Below are 22,049 nucleotides of genomic sequence, written 5' to 3'. Positions count from 1 at the left end.
AGCATTCCAGGCATGGGAAACATCTGGAGAGAATGTTCAGGTCCATGAGATGGAGTCTCTTGTTTACAGAAAACTCAGGAAGCTAGTGTGACTGGATCAACTTGGTGGGGCATAAAGGGTAAGAAAGTGGAAAAGGTTGAAGATGGCATGAAAGACTTATTAACAAAGGAATTTAAATGCCAAGCAGGATTTTATATTTGATCCTAGAAATGATTGGGAGATCCTGGAGTTTATTGAGTGACAAGGAGGGGGTAAAATGGGCAGACCTGTTTTTGGAAAATCACAGAAGATGGGCTGGATTGGGGACAGACTGGTGCAAACAGATTAATCAGCAGGCTATTGCAATAATCTAGGTATGAGGAAATAGAAGACTGCAGTAGAGTGGTGGAGATATGAGAGGAGAAAAGTAACACATTGGAGAGATGTTGCAAAGGTGAAATTGTTCATACTATCTCTTCCATTACATTTTAAGGTCTTTGAAAGCATTAAGATAAAGGACTGCTTTTGCCTTTTCTTATATTCTTAATGTTTAAAATAGTGACTAACATATTTGAATAATAGTGAATGGCTTTTGGTCATACACATGCATATTAACACACACATACATATATATATAAATATAAATATATATATATATATATATATACATATATACATATGACCCGGCTTTTATTCTTTAATAAGCCTGAATTGCACTACATTTTTGGGACAGCAATATCTATATGTGTGTGTCTGTATGATAAGAATTTGATACTAACATAATATTATTGTTATTGTGTAAAATGTGTATACACAACGTACTTGCATACATATACAGCCCAATCATTAGAAGATGGAGGTTTTATCATGAGCTCAACCTATGTGCACATACATAGTTCTTTGTAATTGTGTATCATTGTATTGATCAGCACTTCTGTCTTTCACCATTGCTTATCATTACAACATTGCTGAGACTGTGTACAATATTATTCTAGTTTTTTTTTCTCCTGGTTCAGACATCACTTCCTTAGTTGATCTACATCTTCCTAGGATTTCTGAAACCACCTAGATATCTGATTCATCATTTCTTATAGCAAAGAGTATTCCATCATAACCATATATCAGTGTTCAGACATTCCCATTTGGTATATACCTCTTCAATTTCTGATCCTCTGCCACTTCAAAAAGAGCTTCTATAAGTATTTTTGTACTTGGGGTCCTATTCCTTATTACTTAATACATTTGGAATACAGAAATAGTAATGGTATTATGGGGTCAAAGGGTATGCATGAATTTATACTCCTTTGGGAGTAGTTTCAAATTATTCTCCAGAATGGAATGGGCCAGTTAATGAGTCCTTTAATACTGCATTTTTGTAGCTATTTTCCCATGTTCCCTACAGTATCTATAGCCCTTTTCTGGCATGTTAGCACCTCTTTTAGGGGTGAGATGATACCTCAGAGTTGTTATAATTTGCATAACTGTAATTTTTAGTAATTTGGAGTATTTTTCATGACTACTGATAACCAGGTTCTTTTGAAAACTGCTTATCTATTTTCCTTGACTATTAGTTAAGAAATAATTCCTATTTTTTAAAGATATGGCCCAATTCCCTACATATTAGAGAAAATACATTGTATATGAGACATATATTATTTTGCCCTCAGTTTTCTACTTTCCTTCTCATTTTGATTGCATTGGTTTTGTTTGTGCAAAACAATTTAATTTATTCATCCAAATATGTCCATTTCACCTCCAATAATCCATTCTATCTCTTGTTTGTCATAAATTCTTCCCCTCGCCATAGATCTGACAGGAAATTATTCCATGCTCTTATAATTTGTTTATAATATCATTTTTATGCCTAAATCACACATATGCTTTGGTTTTATCTTTGTATGCTGTGTGAGATTTTGGTCTACACCAGGTTTCTGCCAGATTGATGTCACAATTTTCTATATAGTGAGTTATTGCCTCATTAGCTGAGATCTTTGATTTTTCTCAAACACTAAATTATTGTGTTTATTTACTTCTGAATTATCTGTACCTGACCTATTCCATTGATCAACTATTCTATTTCTTATACAGTACCAAATTGTTTTGATAATTACCAATTTATAGTATAATATAAAATCTGATACTGGTAGGGTCTCTTCCTTCACTCTTTGTTTCCATTGATTCCATTGATATTCTTGACCTCTAGTGCCTACAAATGAATTTTGTTATTTTTTCTAGCTTTATAAAATAATTCTTAGATAGTTTGATTGGCATGCCACCGAATAATTAAATTAGTTTAGAAGGAATTATCATTTTCACTACATTGGCTCTGTATGTACTTGATCAATTATGAATTCTCCAATTCATTGTCTGTATTTGCATGAGAGTGTTTTATAATTGTGTTCATTAAGATCCTGTGTATGTATAGACTCACATATTTCATACTTTGTATAGTTATTTTAAGTGGCATTTATCTCTTTTCCTTATGTATATTTGTTTTGTAATATGTAGAAATAATGATGATTTTTGTGGGTATATTTTATATCCTGCAACTGATTTTATTTATTTATAAGACATTGATTGTTTAATTTTTACTTAATCTTCTAGAATTCTCAAAGTATATTTTATTCATTTTACAATTATTTGGAATTGTTTCCTTGTCTATTACTGCTTCTTGGATTTTGCTATTATAGTTATACAGAAATACACTTTATTTTTTTATTTTTTTCCATTTGATGCACTTTATCTTTAAGGATGTATTTATTTTATCTTACAACATTGCAGAAATTGTGGTATCGATTATTATCTTTAGCATAGAGCTGGCACATAGTATGTACTTAATAAATGTTTATTAACTGATTGACTTTGCTGATTCCCTAGGAATTTACAATTAAACTATCAGTTTATCAATATAGAGGAGTAACCTATCATTAGGATTTTATTTTCTTTCTTTTTTCTGATTCCTTTTTTTAGTATTTCTAGAACTAAGCCAAATAACAGAGTAAGGAGACTTGCTCTATCCTTGCATTAACTATGAAATATTCTGGCATAACCCAATAGTAAATAAAGCATAATTTTGGGTTGAGATGAATATTTTTTATTATTTAAAAGGGTCCACTGTAGTAATATTTTGTAAATTGTAAAAATCCTAAATAAGTTATATTTTTTCAAAACTTATTTTGTATTTGAGATAGTCGTGTGTTTTAGATACTTTACATGATAAATTATATTGATTGTTTTCCTAATATTGAGTCATTCTTGCAATCAAGTCAAGTCAAACCTCATTACAATGCATGATTTTTTGGATTATTTTTAAAGTATGACATGATTTTAATTTAAAAAGTTTAAATAGCATACATTAATTATATTAAATTGTAGTCCTTTTTTGTTTCTTGCATTTATGCATTAGTATAATACTTATAAGTTTATTAGATTTTGAGAAAAATTTGTGTCAAATTTTAATAATTGTTATTTTAAAGTTTAATAGAATTCTTGTGAATCCATCATGATCAGAAGTTTTTTTTTTATCTTTCCTTTCCTTTGATATCCCCTTTTCAAATAGTTTCATTTTCTTTTCTGTTAGACTGAGTATAAAATATTTTTTGTAAATAATCTTCTATGGCTTTTGTGTTCTCAGTTTTCTTAACATATTCACAATTCTGTTATCATTATTTCAACTTTTTTGTTATTTCACCTCATTCATTGACCATTTTGTTGATTTGATTTTCTGTCATCTTTTCTTTAATCAAATTGACTAAAAATTTCCCGGTTTTGTTACTCTTCTCAGAGAACCAACTTTTAATTTTGGTTATTATTCCTAAAGTCTTTTGATATCTATTTATCTTCAATTTTCAATATATCATCCTTTATTCTTCTTTTAGATTCACCAATTTTCTGGCTTTCTTATTTTAAAGAATGCATAGTCCCCTAAGCAATACTCTTTTTAGTAATTTTGTAAATGTATATTTGTATTAGCTCTCCTGAGTACTTCTTAAGCTGCATCCCAGAAATTTTGGTATGTTCTTTCCATCATCATTTTTTTTAACTTGATGACTTATTTTAATATTTTTTATTCCATCCATTATTTAGAATTTTACTGTCAAGTAAAATCTCCATGGGGTCTGTATTTCTTGCTTATGTTTCCTGAAGTCATGACAATTTTTAAATAATTGCATTTTGTTCTCCAAATTATTATATTTTCTTTTCCATATTCATTTGTAGTCTTTTTACTATTATAGTTATTTTGTAAAAGTTCAAGATAGTAATAAGATTATGTAAATATACTATAACATTCTCATTTTAAAGAAAACATATCTTTTATATAGTTTCTCTAGCAATTTGTTTGATTCTTTATTTCCCCTTTTGTTTATCTTTTTAAAAAATTTGTCAAAACTAAAAGAAACAATTAAAGTCATTTCTGATTACTAACTATTCTTGAGATTACAGGAGTTATTTTATCTTCATTGTTTACCATTTACTTGCTAGAATATATCATATTTTTCTATATTTTTCTTGTTATCCTTTTATTTACTTATTTATTTAGGTTTAGAATATTTTCCCATAGTTAGGTGATTCATGACTCTGTATTTCTAGCTTTTGCCCCCCTTTATTACCTCACATAAATTATTATATTTTACTTGTATTTTACCTGATGCCTATTTTTAATTATCTTATGTTTCTTTTTTCATCATATAATACGTCCACACATATATAAATATACATATATATATATATATACATATTTTATTTTCTTGTAGAAATGCACCAAATGTCTTTCCATTATGGATTATTTGTCATTTTCTCAGATATAATAATGACCTTTATGGATAGATAGAGCATGTGTGGATCACTTTATAAATATTATCTTCACAACAATGCTGGTAGGCAGGGACTATAAGGATGTTCATTGAAAAAATTGAGGGAGACAGTCTTTTTTACTTTCCCATTTTGCAAAGCTAATAAGTAGATGAGGGGAGATTCAAACTTAGATATTGCTGACTGTAGGTTCAGCATATGCCCCCTATCTGCCATGATATCCAATGAAAATTTTCTTGAGTATTTCACCACTGATTGTACTTTAAGCTTTTTAGTTCTTTAAAAAAATATTATTCAATCCCTTTCTCTGGTTTCTGATGGGTTCAACATAATCTATAATTTGAGTTTTTCTTTCCTTTATATTTAAAACTGTTTTTCTTGGTCATTTGCAGAATTGGTATCATTTAAGTTGTTAAATTTAATCACTATGCTTTTTGGAGTTTGCTATGTAGAACTTTTTTCTTTCTGGAGGCAATTTGTGGATTCTTTTGATTGTACTTTTTATGTATTCCAATGTTCTGAGTAGTTTCCTTTATTTTTTCCTTCTTTCTGGTGTTCAGGGTATTTTTTTATTTCTTATTTTTTTCTGTAAATAGTATGATCTTTAAAATTAAAAAAAAAAACCAACTCCACGCATTTTTTTTTAAGATCAGCCTCCTTTTAATTGGGCAATTCATTTTTCACCAGCTTCTATCCCTGCCCTTGTCAGTTCTATAGAGATAGAAGTAGATCTGAATGTATACTAGTCTACTTTCCTTTAAACTTGATGAAAGCTCATACACATGTGTGTGCATGCACGCACACACACACACACACACACACACACACACACACACACACACACACACACACTGGTTTTCTGTCCTTCCTGTCCTTGTTTGTCTTTATTTCCTATGTTTTGCTTTAGTAGCTAAAGAAGTCTCCCACTTTTGTATATGTTTACCTCTTCTGAATTAGGATGGTGAGTTGGGCAGATGTAATTTCTCTGGTTGGTTCAGGGAAAGGAAAGGGTCTGATTTCAGATATTACTGTAGCAACAAGGAAATTGCTGGGAAGATGTAGGAGTATAAGAATGCAAGTCACATTAAACTGTCCTGCTTAAGTGTGGGGACTGGAGTTGTTCATCCTTTATTTTTGAAGAGAACCAGTAACATCAAAGCTTATGTCTTGATTTATAGATGAATTGTAGTTAAGTGAGGCAGAGTTGCTCAAAGCTAACCACCTCACTCTCTCTTCCAGAGTTATGAAAGTCCAGTGTCAAGACTAAAGTCAAGATGACTGGTGATGACCCAGGATGCAGTGGTTGAATTTGATGTCTGACTGAGCCATAAATACTCCACAGAGCCTGTTTCATATCTATTGGAACAAATTGTTGTCATCTGCCCATTCCGCTAGGAAATGTATTCTCATGCTAGGGATAGGTATCTCCCTAAATCACCAATGAGTTTGAGGCTTGTCATTTTCCCCTCAACCTGGCTTAGCTTGTCTGCCTAGATGATTTTACCCAGTTGTGGCCACTGAGCATACTACAGATCCTTGTAGCCACCAGTGAGAGTTAGATAAAAACTAGTTGAAAGGAAGACATCAAACATGTATGGTCAGCCCTGGAAAGTGCTCAGCAAGCCCTCATACCAGAAGTGCTAATACTCCCTGGATACTCCATCTCTCCCATGAATGAGCATGTTAACTATAAGAGATTATTCTTCTCTGTTGTTAATCCAATAGGTTGGACTTTGAATTTCATGGTCTCTTGGAGACAGCTGGCTTTTATACATAATTTTTATTCTGGACAGTTTGGGATGATTAAGGAAAATATGTCTTCCAAATTATTAGACATAGCTATAGCACTATTTCACCTATATAACAAATTCTCAGATCATTTGACTGATTTTCTTTAATTTGTAGTGATCTTAAGTGTTCCAACTATTTATTATATTGTTTTGTCATTTGTTCTGCCATATTCATAAATCTAGGCTTCACTTTTGAACAAATATTTTCCAAACAAATATTCCAAATAATTGAATTTCCTGCTTAATTTTATTTTGCTCCTCTTCCACTCATTTGGATTATGTATTTTTAGATGCCAACTTTTCCTTTATATCTTTAATTGAAGAATTTCTCCATGTTTTTACAACACATCTAGTTTTACTTCTATATACCTTGTCATATTAGGGGGGGGTTCCCTTTCTGGCTACCTGGATGCATTTTCATTTACAACATGATATTTACTCACTGTATTGGAAGGATTTTTTCATGCATTTATTTTTCCCTCTATAGGTAGTGAGGGAATGGGTAGAGCATTCCTGGAGTTAGGAAGATCTGAGTTTAAATCAAGCTTCTATGACCCTGAGAAAGTTACAACCTTTACTTGCCTCAGTATATTCAATTGCAAAATGGGGATAATGCTAAGACCTACCACCCAGGGTTTCATGAGGAAAAATGAGGTTAGATGTGTAAAGTGATTAGTGCAATGTCTGGCATTGTGCATGCTAATAAATGTTTCCTGTCTTCCTCTTTCCCTCCCCCCTTCCTTATTTCCTTCCTTTCCCTTTCTTCCCAATTATTTTACCTATGATGATTTCTTCCCCTTTCCTTCTATTTGCCTACTTGCTCCCTTTGTTATTTTCTTTCTTTCTTTGGTGAATTTATACTGTTTTAAGGGAATGAATGGTAATATCTTCAGTAACCATAATTATTCACTCTCATGTCTTGCTAAAATTCATGTATCACTATTTTTATAGGACATTCTATACAACTCAAATAAGCACATTGGTATTTGGGGGGTTTCAGATATAATGTTGTTCTGTAGTAATCAGAGTTAAGGTAAATATTTCAAATTATGGGTATAAATATGTTATAATTAAAACTAACTATAAAAACAAAAACATGGTGCTACTAGAATTTCACTAGTTATAGGAAAATAACATGGTAGCAACAGCATTGAAATTAATATAGTGGGATATACTGAAACAGTATTGATTCATTTAATTTTTGCAAGTATTGAATGAAATCTTTCATTCAATCCAGGTTCATTTCTGCTAAGTATCAGAAATAAATTAAATGAGTGTTGTATTTGAAGAAAATGTGATTCAATCCCAAGCTATATCTAATACAACATGCTTTTTCCTAAGAATATAATTTCTTCTGGTCAGTATTCTTAAAATTACCTATAGGATCTTGCACTAAACCTTTAGTTCCACAGGCCTTAGCATGGTCTCAAAAATAAAGTAGCCTAGAATGCAAACTGAGATTAGACCTTCCTAAATTCTCTCAAATCTATTATCTTCATCCTGATTTTGGGGTCATAGCTGAGATGCACATTTATTTAAATTATTTTTTGCATTTGACTGAACTTAATCATGGCTCTGCCATTTGGATAGATTTAAAGGATATTTGGTTATGTTTGCCTCATACGTGATTCAAGTATGAAAGAGAAGGGAATTTCTAGCCTTTAGTTGGAACCACAGTTGTAACATGTGGTATACATGGTCAGGTGTGGATGTTTTGCCAATTGACTTAAATATTGCTGTTGTTATTATGGTACTGTTATAATGAGGAGTTAAAAGGAAAAGAAGTGCAAAAGACAATGTGACCCTAAAAATAAAATAAATCTTTCATTTCATGACATTTTTGAAATTGAATTCTTTTTTTCATCAGTTTTTTAACATGATGCCAACCATATTTTACAAATATTAACCTTTGCCATTGTAGAATTAATATTTCCTCTGATGTACTTACTTGGAACCCAAATGGCATTTGACCTTCATAATCTTTCCGCAGAGAGACAAGGATAAAAATAGTTAAGCACATTTTACCTTTGTCCTTGAACTCGATTATTCAGAATTTTTTATATTTTTTGCTCTAACTAATGACTCCCATATAGCAAGACTGCAGAATCCTTTGTGGATAGTCTGAAAGATAACATTGGCATACAGTAGGTGGTCTGATATGGAAGGGGGTGCCCAGAGATGACGGGGTAGTAGGAATATGTATACCATTATGTGTGTATACATTTATATGTAAGTGTGGCAAAGTGAACATATATGATATATGCTACATAGATTTAGATAGATGAATAGATACATATATATGCGTATTACCCTGTCTCTGGTCACCACATTTCATGGTGCATCATTTAGAACATGTGCGTGTTATTCTTCAGGTGACTAAAGGATTCTTTGATCTTGCTACAGGAGATCCCTGAACGGGGTCAAAAAATATGGAGCATCTTGAATGACTGAGTGCCAGAATGAATGTAAAATGATATGTATACATAGATGTATATTTAATAGAACTGTACATACATGTAGGCACACACATACACATAAGAAGAAACAGAAACTATTCCCATCACTTGTTCTTTGCTTCTCTCAATTTTTCTGACATCCAGCTATCTCCACCAGGGGCACATCTGCTTTCAAAGCCCCACTTTGGTCGTGTGGTAGGCCACTGAGAATGGAAAAATCATGACTGGATTCCTGGCACTTCTTAGTTAGGGGCATTCACAAAATGAAGCCAAAGAGAAAAAGCAAAGCTTACCTGGAAATGGAAATCGGAGCGAATGAGCTGTTGCCTCTCACTAAGCCGATGTAGCTCTGGAGCCACAGTCGTCAGGTAAAAGTGGGAGAAGAGATTTAAACCGAGCTGTCCTAGGTGAGGAGGTAAGGCAGGATCAAACAGAGCGGAAGAGGGGGGAATGGGGATGAAGGATGTGGTTTCTACCCGCCTTGGGCAGTCTGCTCTCCTTTCTCTCTTCTCCCAGTCCCTCTCCACTTGAAGCTTGCAGTACCCTAGCCACATTGGCAAAGGCGCTGACGGCATCTCAGCTTCCTGAGAACAGAAACAGTTCAAGCCTTTGAGCCATTTCTTTGCAACTTGCTGTAAGCCTAAGGCTACACGTGATAAAGCTTTCTTTGTGTGTGGTTGTGTGTGGTTGTGTGTCTCTGTGTGTGGGGCGGGGGCTAGAGAGACAGAGACAGAGAGACAGAAAAGGGAACAGTGGGAAAGAAGAAAGTTCAGAAATCCCCTTCCTTCCTCCAAATGCCTTTTTTTGTTGTTGTCATTAGAATCTCTTTGAGAAATTGTACTGTAATCTCCTTTACTGAAATCTTTTCTTTACAATGGGAACAGCGGGCAAATCTCTGCCTGGTTATTGTGCTAGGGGAGATTCTAACACCTGTAGTGACAATGAGGCTCTTTCAGATTCATTCTGGCTACGCTCTCCCTACGCAGGCAGGCAGAGAAATTGTTCTCTTGAGATATGCTGAATCACTCACACTTAGAACAGAAGTTTTGAAACCCTGGCACTCAACCTCAAACCTGGTCCAAGAAAGCTGCTTCCCCAGAGAAATGAATGACTCCAGTTCAAGGAAAATCCTTTTTTCTGAGAAAAGGAGTTTAGTGGGTTTTGAATAATGTCCAGCACTGATTGAGTACAAGTGCAGGTTGTTCAGGTCACGAGTTTTACATACAATGGGAATGTGCCTTATATTGTCAGGTGTGTGGAGGAGGAGATCATTTCCAGGTATTTACGTATCTAAACCAATGATGAAGAAATTTGATTCATTTGGAATGCTTCAAGTCCACAGATGTGAATTGTCTCCTTAGAACATCCTCACTATGGTTGTTTAAAAAGCTCTGGTTTTTTTTTTTTTTTTATTCTACTTGGAAACAAATGCTCATCCTCGCCTTTGAAAGACTCAGGATAATAAATCGTAACTGATAAGGCAGATTGTCCACCTCAGCTGGTCCCCCTTACAAGACAAAAAGCGGAACTAGGTGCCCAGTGATTGGAAATGCCTTACCAATGATTGCCCAGCTAGTGTGTGGCAAATTTAGATTTGAACCAAGTCTTCTGTCCATAGGTCCAGGGCTTTTCCAACTCCATCACACTCACTCTCATAGCTGATAAATATGATTTGTCCCATGATATTTAACAAAGTCTAATAAAATAGAGAACTGGCCTTGGAAGGAGAAAGATTTGAGTTCAAGTCTTGCCTTTGGCATGAATTTGTCCCCCAAAATCTGATCTAGTCCTAAATTGTTTTTAATTCAGATAATTTCTGGAATTCAAGGGCAGTTCCAAGGTAGAATTGTGATTTCAGGTTCACTCCAGAGGAACTATGAACAGAACTAGATCTCTAAATCTCTGCATGATATTGTGCTGGGGGAGATTCTATGATGAACTTCAATATTCGTTCAAACCTTGAACAATAGACAGAATCACTTATGACTCATGCCTGAACTTGCTTTTCTGGGGCCCCTCTAGAGTTTAAGGAAATTAAGCTTCCAATTCTACTCCTAAGGCAGAGATGGATCTAAAATGAGTGAGACAGATGGCATTCTCATGGATTTTCACCCTCCATTAAGAACTGTGAGGATTATTCTCCATGAAAGCTATTTATCATTTTAAAATATTTCATTTGTGTGTTTTTTAATTAATAATCAATAACTAAGTTTTATCTTTCATAAAGTTTTATTTAATAATAACTAAAGCAAAGAACTGCCTGAACTCAGCCCAGTCACAGGTCAAAGAGAGAGTGAGGAAGGAGTTACAGCCATTTAAATACAATCATGCAAAAATGCAACGACTCAGGAAAAGGGAATTTTGGGAAATAGTAGGGACTTCTGGGGGATGAAGTTCAAAGGTATAAAAGCTCCATTTATACAAATTGATAGATTTTTATATACCACAATTAGTATCCTTCTTCCTAGCTCCAACAGAGAGCAGGTTTATATAAGAAATGATATTTTTAAAGAAAATAAGAGAAAAAATCAGCAAAATAATCAGTGCACTAAAAAATTATGAAAATTTATACAATACAATACACCCATGGATTTCTCAACTTTGCAAGGATATAATACTCTGGAAATGTATTCTTATTTTTCTTTTTTTAAGCTTTTCTATTTATTTATAATTTTGTAACATTCACTTTTGATTGTTTTGAATCTTTCCTTTTCATTATTTTTGTATATTGTTTAATGGTTCCTAATAAGTTTCTCTGACTAGATGATGTAAGTATTATCATGTTATTTTACATTACCATCTTTTTTAGTTTCCATTTCTTTGCTGCCACAAAATATGCTACTATAAATATTTTAGTATATATGGGAAATTATCAACAGACACTATTTGCAAAAGTCCAAAAAATGGTATTGAGTCACAGCTCCACAAACATCCTTGCCACAACCCTCCAACATCAATTATTTCAATATTTTTTAAACTTTTGTCAATTTTTTGGCTGTCATGTGCAACTTAAAGGTTTCTTTTTTTTAATTTGCAAATCTTTTATTATTGGTAATGTGAAACATTCCTTAAAATGGCTTGTTAACATTTTGCAATTCTTTTATGAACTTGTGCTTATCTCCTTTGACCATTTATCTTTTGAGGAATGACTTTTGGTTATATATCTCTATAAATACATACATAAATACACACACAGACATATATATATATGTATATATTTACATACATACACACATACTCAAGCACAGACTATCCCAAAAAGCCTTAATGCATTGTATTGTTTAGAAAGATAACTAAGTGTATCAAGTGATGCAAAGTGAAGTGAGCAGAACAAGGAGAATGTTGTATATACTAATGACAATCATATAAGATGATCAACTGTGAATAGCAAAACTCTTGTAAAGATCCAGTACAACTCCAAGAGATTTATAATTGCTGGAAAAAAAGGATATTCGCCACAAGAGAAGAAACAAATGCAGTCAAAGAACAAATTGAAACATATAATTCTTAATATTTTCTCCATAATGTTCTCTATTACCTGTTTTGATCTAAATTATTACCTTTTCCATAGATCTGATAATAAATCAAATTTGTACTTCCATAATCTGTTTATGTTATTGCCCCTTATTTCTAAATCATGTATCCATTTTGAGTTTCCTTAGTATATGGCATGAAGTGTTGGTCTATGACAATATGCCTAATTTCTGCCATACTGTTTTCCAGTTTTCTCAGAAGATTTTTTTTCAAATACCGAGTTCTTCTTCCAAAAGCTTTGACCTTTATGCCAAACACTCATTTACTATGGGCATTTAGCATTGCATATTGAGTACCTAATCTATCCCACTTATTCTCCACTCTATTTCTTAACAAGTAGCAGATTATTTTGTGGATTGTTGCTTTATAATATAGTTTGAGCTCTGGTACAGCTAAGCCTCCGTCCTACTTATTTTTTTTTCTATTAATTCTTTTGATATTCTGGCTCTTTTGTTCTTCCAGATACATTTTATTATTTTTTTCTATCTCTATGAGATAACTTTTGGGTAGCTTGATAGATAAGGCATTGAATAAGTGAATTAATTCAGGAAGTTTGTAATTTATAATGTATTGGCTCAGCCTATTCATGAGAAATTAATGATTTTCTAATTGTTTAGATCTGACTTTATATGAATACTGTTCTGTAGTTGTGATCATATAGTTCCAGGGTTTATCGTGGTATGATCCTTTTGATATATTTATGTGATCTTCTTGCTAGTATTTTTTAAATTTTGAATCAATAATTATTAGTGATATTGTTCTATAGTTCCCTTTCTCAGTTTTTGTTCTTCCTGGTTTAAATATCAATATCATATTTGTATCAGAAGAGGAATTTTATAGTTCTTTCATCAGCTATTTTGTCAAATAGATTACATAATATTGTTATCAATTATCTTTATCAGTCTTTTTTTTAACATTATTTTATTTGGTCCTTTCCAAACATTATTCATTGGAAACAAAGATCATTTTATTTTCTTCCCCCCCCCCCCCACCTCTCCCCTAGTCGACGTGCGATTCCACTGGGTATCAACATGTTTTCTTGATTCGAACCCATTTCCATGTTGTTGATATTTGCATTAGAGTGTTCATTTAGAGTCTCTCCTCAGACATGTCCCCTCAACCCCTGTAGTCAAGCAGTTCCTTTTCCTCAATGTTTTTACTCCCACAATTTGTCCTCTGCTTGTGGATACTGTTTTTTCTCCTAGATCCCTCCAGATTGTTCAGGGACATTGCATTGATACTAATGGAGAATTCCATTATGTCCGATTGTACCACAATGAATCAGTCTCTGTGTACAATGTTTTCCTGGTTCTGCTCCTTTCACTCTGCATCACTTCCTGGAGGTTGTTCCAGTCTCCATGGAGTTCCTCCTCTTTATTATTCCTTTTAGCACAATAGTATTCCATCACCAACATATACCACAATTTGTTCAGCCATTCCCCAATTGAAGGGCATCCCCTCATTTTCCAATTTTTGGCCACCACAATGAGCGCAGCTATGAATATTCTTGTATATGTATTTTTCCTTATTATCTCTTTGGGGTACAAGCCCGGCAGTGCTATGGCTGGATCAAAGGGCAAACAGTCTTTTATTGCCCTTTGGGCATAGTTCCAAAATGCCCTCCAGAACAGTTGGATCAATTCACAACTCCACCAGCAATGAATTAATGTCCCTACTTTGCCACATCCCCTCCAGCATTCATTACTTTCCTTTGCTGTCATGTTAGCCAATTTGCTAGGTGTGAGGTGATACCTGAGTTGTTTTGATTTGAATCTATCTGAGTATAAGAGATTTAGAACACTTTTTCATGTGCTTATTAATAGTTTTGATTTCTTTAACTGAAAACTACCTATTCATGTCCCTTGCCCATTTATCAATTGGAGAATGGTTTGATTTTTTGTACAATTGATTTAACTCTTTGTAAATTTGAGTAATCAAACCTTTGTCAGAGGTTTTAATGAAGATTGTTTCCCAATTTGTTGCTTCCCTTCTGATTTTAGTTGCATTGGTTTTAATTTGATGTAGGCAAAATTATTTATTTTACATTTTGTGACTCTTTCTAAGTTTTGCTTGGTTTTAAAGTCTTTCCCTTCCCAAAGGTCTGACATGTATACTATTCTGTGTTCACCTAATTTTCTTATATTTTCCTTCTTTACGTTCAAGTCATTCACCCATTTTGAATTTATCTTGGTATAGGGTGTGAGGTGTTGATCCAAAACTACTCTCTCCGACACTGTCTTCCAATTTTTTTCAGCAGATTTTATCAAATAGTGGATTTTTGTCCCAAAAGCTGGGATCTTTTGGTTTATCATATACTGTCTTGCTGAGGTCACTTGCCCCAAGTCTATTCCACTGATCCTCCTTTCTGTCTCTTAGCCAGTACCAAATTGTTTTGATGACCACTGCTTTGTAATATAGTTTGAGATCTGGGACTGCAAAGCCCCCTTCCTTTGTATTTTTTTCATTATTTCCCTGGATAGCCTTGATCCTTTATTCTTCCAAATGAACTTTATTATGTTTTTTTCTAAATCAGTAAAGAATTTTTTTGGAAGTTCAATGGGTATGGAACTAAATAGATAAATAAGTTTGGGTAGGATGTTCATTTTTATTATATTAGCTCATCCTACCCATGAGCAGTTAATGTTTTTTTCCAATTGTTCAAGTCTAGATTTAGTTGTGTGGAGTGTTTTGTAGTTGTGTTCATATAGTTCCTGGGTTTGTCTTGGGAGATAGATTCCTAGGTATTTTATTTTGTCTAGGGTGATTTTGAATGGGATTTCTCTTTCTAGTTCTTGCTGCTGAGCTGTGTTGGAAATATATAGAAATGCTGATGACTTATGCAGGTTTATTTTGTATCCTGCAACTTTGCTAAACTGGTTGATTATTTCAATTAGTTCTTTGGTTGAATCTCTAGGATTCTTTAAGTAGACCATCATGTCATCTGCAAAGAGCGATAACTTGGTCTCTTCCTTGTCTATTTTAATGACTTCAATTTCTTTTTCTTCTCTAATTGCTACTGCTAGTGTTTCTAGTACAATGTCAAATAGTAGAGGTGATAATGGGCATACTTGTTTCACTCCTGAACTTATTGGGAATGCAACTAGTTCATCCCCATTGCAGATGATATTAGCAATGGTTTTTAGATATATACTGTTTATTATTTTTAGGAAAGACCCTTCTATTCCTATGCTTTCTAGTGTTTTTAATAGGAATGGGTGTTGTATTTTATCAAAGGCTTTTTCTGCGTCTATTGAAATAATCATGTGATTTTGGTTGGTTTGCTTGTTGATATGGTCAATTATGTGGATGGTTTTCCTAATATTGAACCAGCCCTGCATCCCTGGTACAAATCCTACTTGATCATGGTGAATGACCCTTCTGATCACTTGCTGGATTCTTTTTGCTAGTATCCTATTTAAGATTTTTGCATCTATATTCATTAGGGAGATTAGTCTATAATTTTCTTTCTCTGTTTTTGACCTGCCTGGTTTTGGAATCAGTACCATGTTTGTGTCATAAAAGGAATTTGGTAGCACTCCCTCTTTGCTTATTATGTCAAATACTTTGTATAGTATTGTGATTAGCTGTTCTTTGAACGTTTGATAGATATCACTCGTGAATTCATCAGGCCCCAGGGATTTTTTCTTAGGGAGTTCTTTGATGGCCTGTTGGATTTCATTTTCTGATATGAGATTATTTAAGAATTCTATTTCTTCTGCTGTTAGTCTACACAGTTTATATTTTTGCATATATTCGTCCATATCACCTAGATTGGTATATTTGTTCCCATATAATTGGGCAAAGTAATTTTTAATGATTGCCTTAATTTCCTCTTCATTGGAGGTGATGACCCCCTTTTCATCTTTGATGCTGTTAATTGATTTTCTTCTTTCCCTTTTTTAATTAGATTGACCAGTACTTTGTCTATTTTGTTTGTTTTTTCAAAGTACCAGCTTCTAGTCTTATTTATTAGTTTAACAGTTCTATCACTTTCTATTTTATTAATTTCACCCTTAATTTTTAGGATCTCTACTTTGGTTTTTCTTCTAGGGGGTTTTAATTTGTTCGCTTTCAAGTTTTTTTATTTGTATTTCGAATTCATTGATCTCTGCCCTCCCTAGTTTGTTAATATATGCATTCAGGGATATGAATTTTCCTCTGATTACTGCTTTGGCTGCATCCCATAAGGTTTGAAAGGATGTCTTGCCATTGTCATTTTCCTCAATGAAATTATTAATTGTTTCTATGATTTGTTCTCTAACCAATTTTGAAATATCATATTATTTAATTTCCAATTAATTTTTTATTTGGTTCTCCATGTACCCTTACTGATCATTATTTTTATTGCCTTATGATCTGAAAAGGCTGCATTTATTATTTCTGCTTTTCTGCATTTGTATGCCATGTTTCTGTGACCTAGTGTATGGTCAATCTTTGTGAATTTGCCATGTGGTGCTGAGAAGAAGGTTTATTCCTTTTTGTCCCTATTTATTTTTCTCCATATGTCTATTAACTCTATTTTTTTTTCCTAAGATTTCATTCACTTCTTTTATCTTTTTCTTATTTTTTTATTTGATTTATCTAAATTTGATAGTGGCTGATTGAAATCTTCCACTAATATGGTTTTCCTGTCTATTTCCTCTTTCAATTCTCCTAGTTTCTCCATTAGAAATTTGGGTGCTATACTATTTGGTGCATACATGTTGATTAGTGATATTTCCTCATTATCTAAAGTCCCTTTTAACAAAATATATTTACCTTCCCTATCCCTTTTAATCAGGTCTATTTTTGCTTTGGATTTGTCAGATATCATGATTGTAACTCCTGCCTTCTATCTATTGGTTTAGGCCCAGAAGGTCTTACTCCATCCTTTAATTCTGACCTTGTGAGTGTCTACCCACCTCATGTGTGTTTCTTGAAGACAACATATGGTAGGGTTTTGGATTCTAATGCATTCTGCTATTCGTCTATGTTTTATTGGTGAGTTCATCCTATTCACGTTCAAAATTATGATTGTCACTTGTGGACTCCCTGGCATTTTGATATCCTCCCCTAATTCTGACCTTTCTTCTTTAGCTATAACCTTTTAAGCCAGTGATTTACTTTAAATCATTCCCCTTAGTCCCCTCCCTTGATATGTTTCCCATTGTAGCCCCTCCGTTTTCCCCCTCCACCTCCCCCCTTTCCTTCCATCCTTTTTCGTGTTCCCTCCCCTCGTACCCCACTTGGTTTTCCCTTGTCCCTTACCCCATTGGTTAAGATAAAATTAAAGATCCCAATGGATCTGAATGCTCTTCCCTCTCAGAGTTGATTTTACTGAGAGTAAGGTTTAAGTAAAAACTCTCTTCCTCTACTTCTTATAGGAGAATTCTTCCCCTCCCCTTCCCATGTGTATCTTTGTGTGAGAAAGAGTATTCCATTTAGTTTTTTTTCCTATTTCTTGGAGTATATCTTAGTACCAACAATGATTCCCCCCTCCCTTTTTCTTTCTATCCCCCCTTTCTCCATATCATCTTGATGCCCCAAACTTTCCCTATGCATGATTCTTCTTACTACTCTAATGATGCATACAAATTTTGAGAGTTACACATTACATTTTCCCCACATATTAATATATATATACATGTATATATAAATTTATATAAATATAGTCCTCATAGAAAACTGTTTGAATAAAAGAAAAAGATAACATTTTTCTCCTTTTCCCTTTCCTTCATATTTACCTTTTCATGTTTCTCTTGCTCTTTGTGTTTGGATATCAAACTTTCCACAGAGTTCTGGTCTTTTCTTTACAAAAGTTTGGAAATCTTATATTTTTTCGAATGCCCATACTTTCCCCTGGAAGTATATAGTCAGTTTTGATGGATAGCTGATTTTTGGTTGGAGACCCAGCTCTCTTGATTTTCTGAAAATCATGTTCCATTCCTTATGGTCATTCAGAGTGGAAATTGCTAGGTCCTATGTGACTCTTACTGGTGTTCCTTTATATTTAAATTGTCTTTTTCTGGCTTCATGTAAGATTTTTTCTTTAGCTTGGAAGCTTTGGAATTTGGCAATTGCATTCCTGGGAGTTGTCTTTTGGGGATTTAGTGTAGAGGGTATTCTGTGAACTCTTTCAATGCATATTTTGTCCCCTTTTCCTAGAATCTCTGGGCAGTTTTCTTTGATGATATCATGTATTATGATATCAAGATTACTGTTTATTTCTGGCTTTTCTGGTAGACCAATGATTCTCAGATTGTCTCTCATTCCTCTGTTTTCCAGGTCTGTCACCTTGTCAGTGAGACATTTTATGTTGTCTTCTAATTCTTTAGTCTTTTGACTTTGCTTTATTAATTCTTGCTCTTTTGCAAGATTATTGTCTTCCAGTTGCTTGATTCTGACCTTTAAAGACCGGTTTTCCTTTTCAGTTTGGTCTGACCTGTTTTTTGAGGCTTTGAGCTGTTTCTGCATTTTCATATTTTGGTCTCTCATATTGCTGGGTTCCTTTTGCATTGTTTACCATTTTTCCTTCCAGAAGGCTTCCATCTTTTTGAAAATTTCTGATTTAAATTCTTCAAGAGTTTTTAGAGAATTTCCATTTCCTTTGGAAGGTTTTGGAGCATTTGTTTGTGTTTCCTCTTATATCTCCTCTGTGTTTTGTATTTTTGCTCCATAAAACATGTCCAAAATCACTCCCTTCTTCTTGCTTTTCTTGGTGTTTGGAGGCTTTTGCACTCCTGTACTGTTTGCCATCTCTATCTGAGTGAGGAGGACTGGCTCTTAGTGTATCTGTCTGATGGTCCAAGGCTTTAACCCCAGGCAAATTGTCCGTTCTCCCCAGCTGCGCTGTCTTCCCGGGGAAGCCCAGGGTCTGCCCTCCCCTGCCTACTGGCGTTTCAGGTGTTACTGCTCTCAGTTCCCTCCATTTGCTTCTCCGCTGTCTTACTTCCATGCTCTGAGCCTGGCACAGCACTGTCCACAAGGTACCTCAGTGTTTTTGGTGGTCCTGAGTTTTCTGTCCTTTCAGAAGACCCTGGACTCTAAGGGGGGAGGGGTCCTGGCCTCCCTGAGCTCTGAGGGCTTCTGAGTGGATTATTTTCAGCTGGGTTGGACTGGATGTGACCTGAAGCAAAAACCTCCGGTGAGACTCAGATGGAGCCCCCTGCCTCTCTCTGTTTCCCTGCTGTCTGTGCTGGACGCCCCAAGACTGGCTCAGGTTGCTTTCAAGGTGAGCCCTTCAGAACAGCCAGCCCTGAGGCCCTTTTGCCAGCCTTGAGGTTCCCCTGCTGCTGTGGGCTCAGTGCTCTGGGTTGGGGTGGAGGGGTCCTGTGACCTTCCTTTTGCCTTCCCTTTAGACCCGAGTGATCTAGGATTCTGGCTTTTGAGGGGTGTACCTTTTGATCCGAGTCCAGAAGGAGGGTTCCCTGGTTCTGTCCTGTTGTTAAGTTTGAACTTCAGTCCCCTAGGAGCATTCAGTTTGTGAATGGTAAGGAAGGGTTCTCAGAGGTCTGAACTTTTGTTGCCTCTAAGGCCCCATCTTGACTGGAAGTCTATCAGTCTTTTTTTTAGTATATTTTTCCAAGGTTACATCATTCATGATTCCTTCCCTTATAAGTCACCCCTCAAGGATCTGACAAGCAAACCCAATGGGTTATACATGTATCATTTTTCAAAAACTATTTCCTTGTTATTCATATTTGCAGTAGAATGATCTATTAACATCAAAACTTTAATCATATCCCTATCTAACTACTCAATCAATCATATGTTTTTTTTTTTCTGCATTTCTTTCCCACAGTTCTTTCTCTGGATGTAGATAGCGTTCCTTTTCATAAGTTCCTCTTGATTGTACTGAAACATTGCATTGTGGCTAGTAGAAAAGTGTGTGCCATAATGTATCTCTGTGTACAATGTTCTCCTGGTTCTACTTCTTTCACTCTGCATCAATTCCTGGAGGTCTTTCCAGTTCACATGGAATTCCTCTAACTTATTATTCTCTTCAGCACAATAGTATTCCATCACCATCAGATACTACAATTTTTTCAGCCATTCCCCAATTGATGGACACTCCCTCATTTTCCAATTTTTTTGCCAACACAGAGAGTGTGGCTATAAATATTTTTGTGCAAGTCTTTTTCCTTATTATATCTATGGGATATAAACCCATGGTGGTATAGCTGGATCAAAGGGCAGGCAGTCTTTTAAAGCTCTTTGTGTATAGTTCCAAATTGCCCTCCAGAATGGTCAGATTAATTCACAACTCAATCATAATGCATCAGTTTCCCGATTTTGCCACATCCTCTCCAACATTTATTAATTTCCTTTACTGTCATATTAGCCAATCTGTTAGATGTTAGGTTGTACCTCAGAGTTGTTTTGATTTGGATTTCTCTAATTATAAGATATTTAGAACACTTTTTCATGTGTTTATTGATAATTTTGATTTAGTTATCTGAAAACTGCCTATTCGTGTCCCTTGAACATGTGTCGAGTAGGGAATGACTTGATTTTTTTGTAAATTTGATTTAGTTTCTTATATATTTGGGAAATTAAACCTCTGTCAGAGAGTTTTATTATAAAAATGTTCTTCCAGTTTGTTGCTCGATTATCTTTAAATGTTTAGTAATATTTTCTTGTGAATCCTTCTGATCCTAGTAATTTTTTCTGATAGAATTTAGTGATGGCTTCTTTAATTTATGTCTCTGAGACAGAATTGTTTAAATTTTCTATTTCCTCTACTGTTAACTTAGGCAATTCATATTTCTTTAAATATTTCTATAATTTTCTTGAATTATCATATTTGCTGGCATATAATTAGGCCAAGTAGTTCCTAATAATTGCTCTGGTTTTTATTGTTTATAATATCACCCTTTTAATTTTTAATACTGGCAATTTGTTTTTCTTCTTTTTTGAAAAATTTAATCAATGGTCTATCTATTTTATTGATTTTACTCATAAAACCAACACCTTGTTTTATTTGTTAATTAAAATGATTTTCTTACCTTCAGTTTAATTAATCCTTCTTTGATATTTAGGATTTCTAACTTAATTGGAAATTTTCAATTTGTTCTTTTTAAAAAATGTTTAGTTGCACAACCAATTCATTGATTTGTTTTCTCTTTGTTTGTTGATGTGAGCATTTATGCCTTGTATAATATTATAAGATCATAGAAGAATATAATATTATAAGAAAAATTTTTAATGAAGGTGACATGTACTGATGAGAAAAAGATGTATGCCTTTCTGCTCCCATTCATTTTTCTCCAGAAGTCTTTCAAGTCTAACATTCCTAAAATTCTATTTGCTTCTTCAATATCTTTCTTCTTTATTTTTTGGTTAGATTTATCTAATTCTGAGAAATAAAGATTAATATCTTCTACTAACATGGTTTAATTACCTATTTCATATTATAACTCATGTAGCTTCTCCTTTAGGAATTCAGATGCAATATCACTTGTACATATATGCTTAATATTCATGTTACTTCATTGTTTAT

General features: G+C 34.0%; 1 protein-coding gene across 2 annotated transcripts in view; it reads right to left on the bottom strand.

Moving 5' to 3' along the window:
* SLCO1C1 (solute carrier organic anion transporter family member 1C1) overlaps positions 1-13,498 on the bottom strand; it is a 115,829-nt gene extending 102,331 nt beyond the window's left edge. Inside the window, exon 1 of one of the 2 annotated variants that reach the window (XM_056799338.1) lies at positions 9,331-13,498. The gene's annotated coding sequence lies outside the window, so the exon portion shown is untranslated. The remainder of the gene's footprint in view (positions 1-9,330) is intronic. The other variant, XM_007503555.3, reaches the window with a different exon arrangement.
* Between the last annotated feature and the right edge of the window lie 8,551 nt (positions 13,499-22,049).

This window comes from Monodelphis domestica, chromosome 5 (assembly GCF_027887165.1).
Source record: "Monodelphis domestica isolate mMonDom1 chromosome 5, mMonDom1.pri, whole genome shotgun sequence".
Taxonomy (NCBI): Eukaryota; Metazoa; Chordata; class Mammalia; order Didelphimorphia; family Didelphidae; genus Monodelphis; species Monodelphis domestica.
The sequence above is the reverse complement of the archived record's forward strand: the minus strand, read 5'-3'. Positions and strand labels throughout refer to the sequence as shown.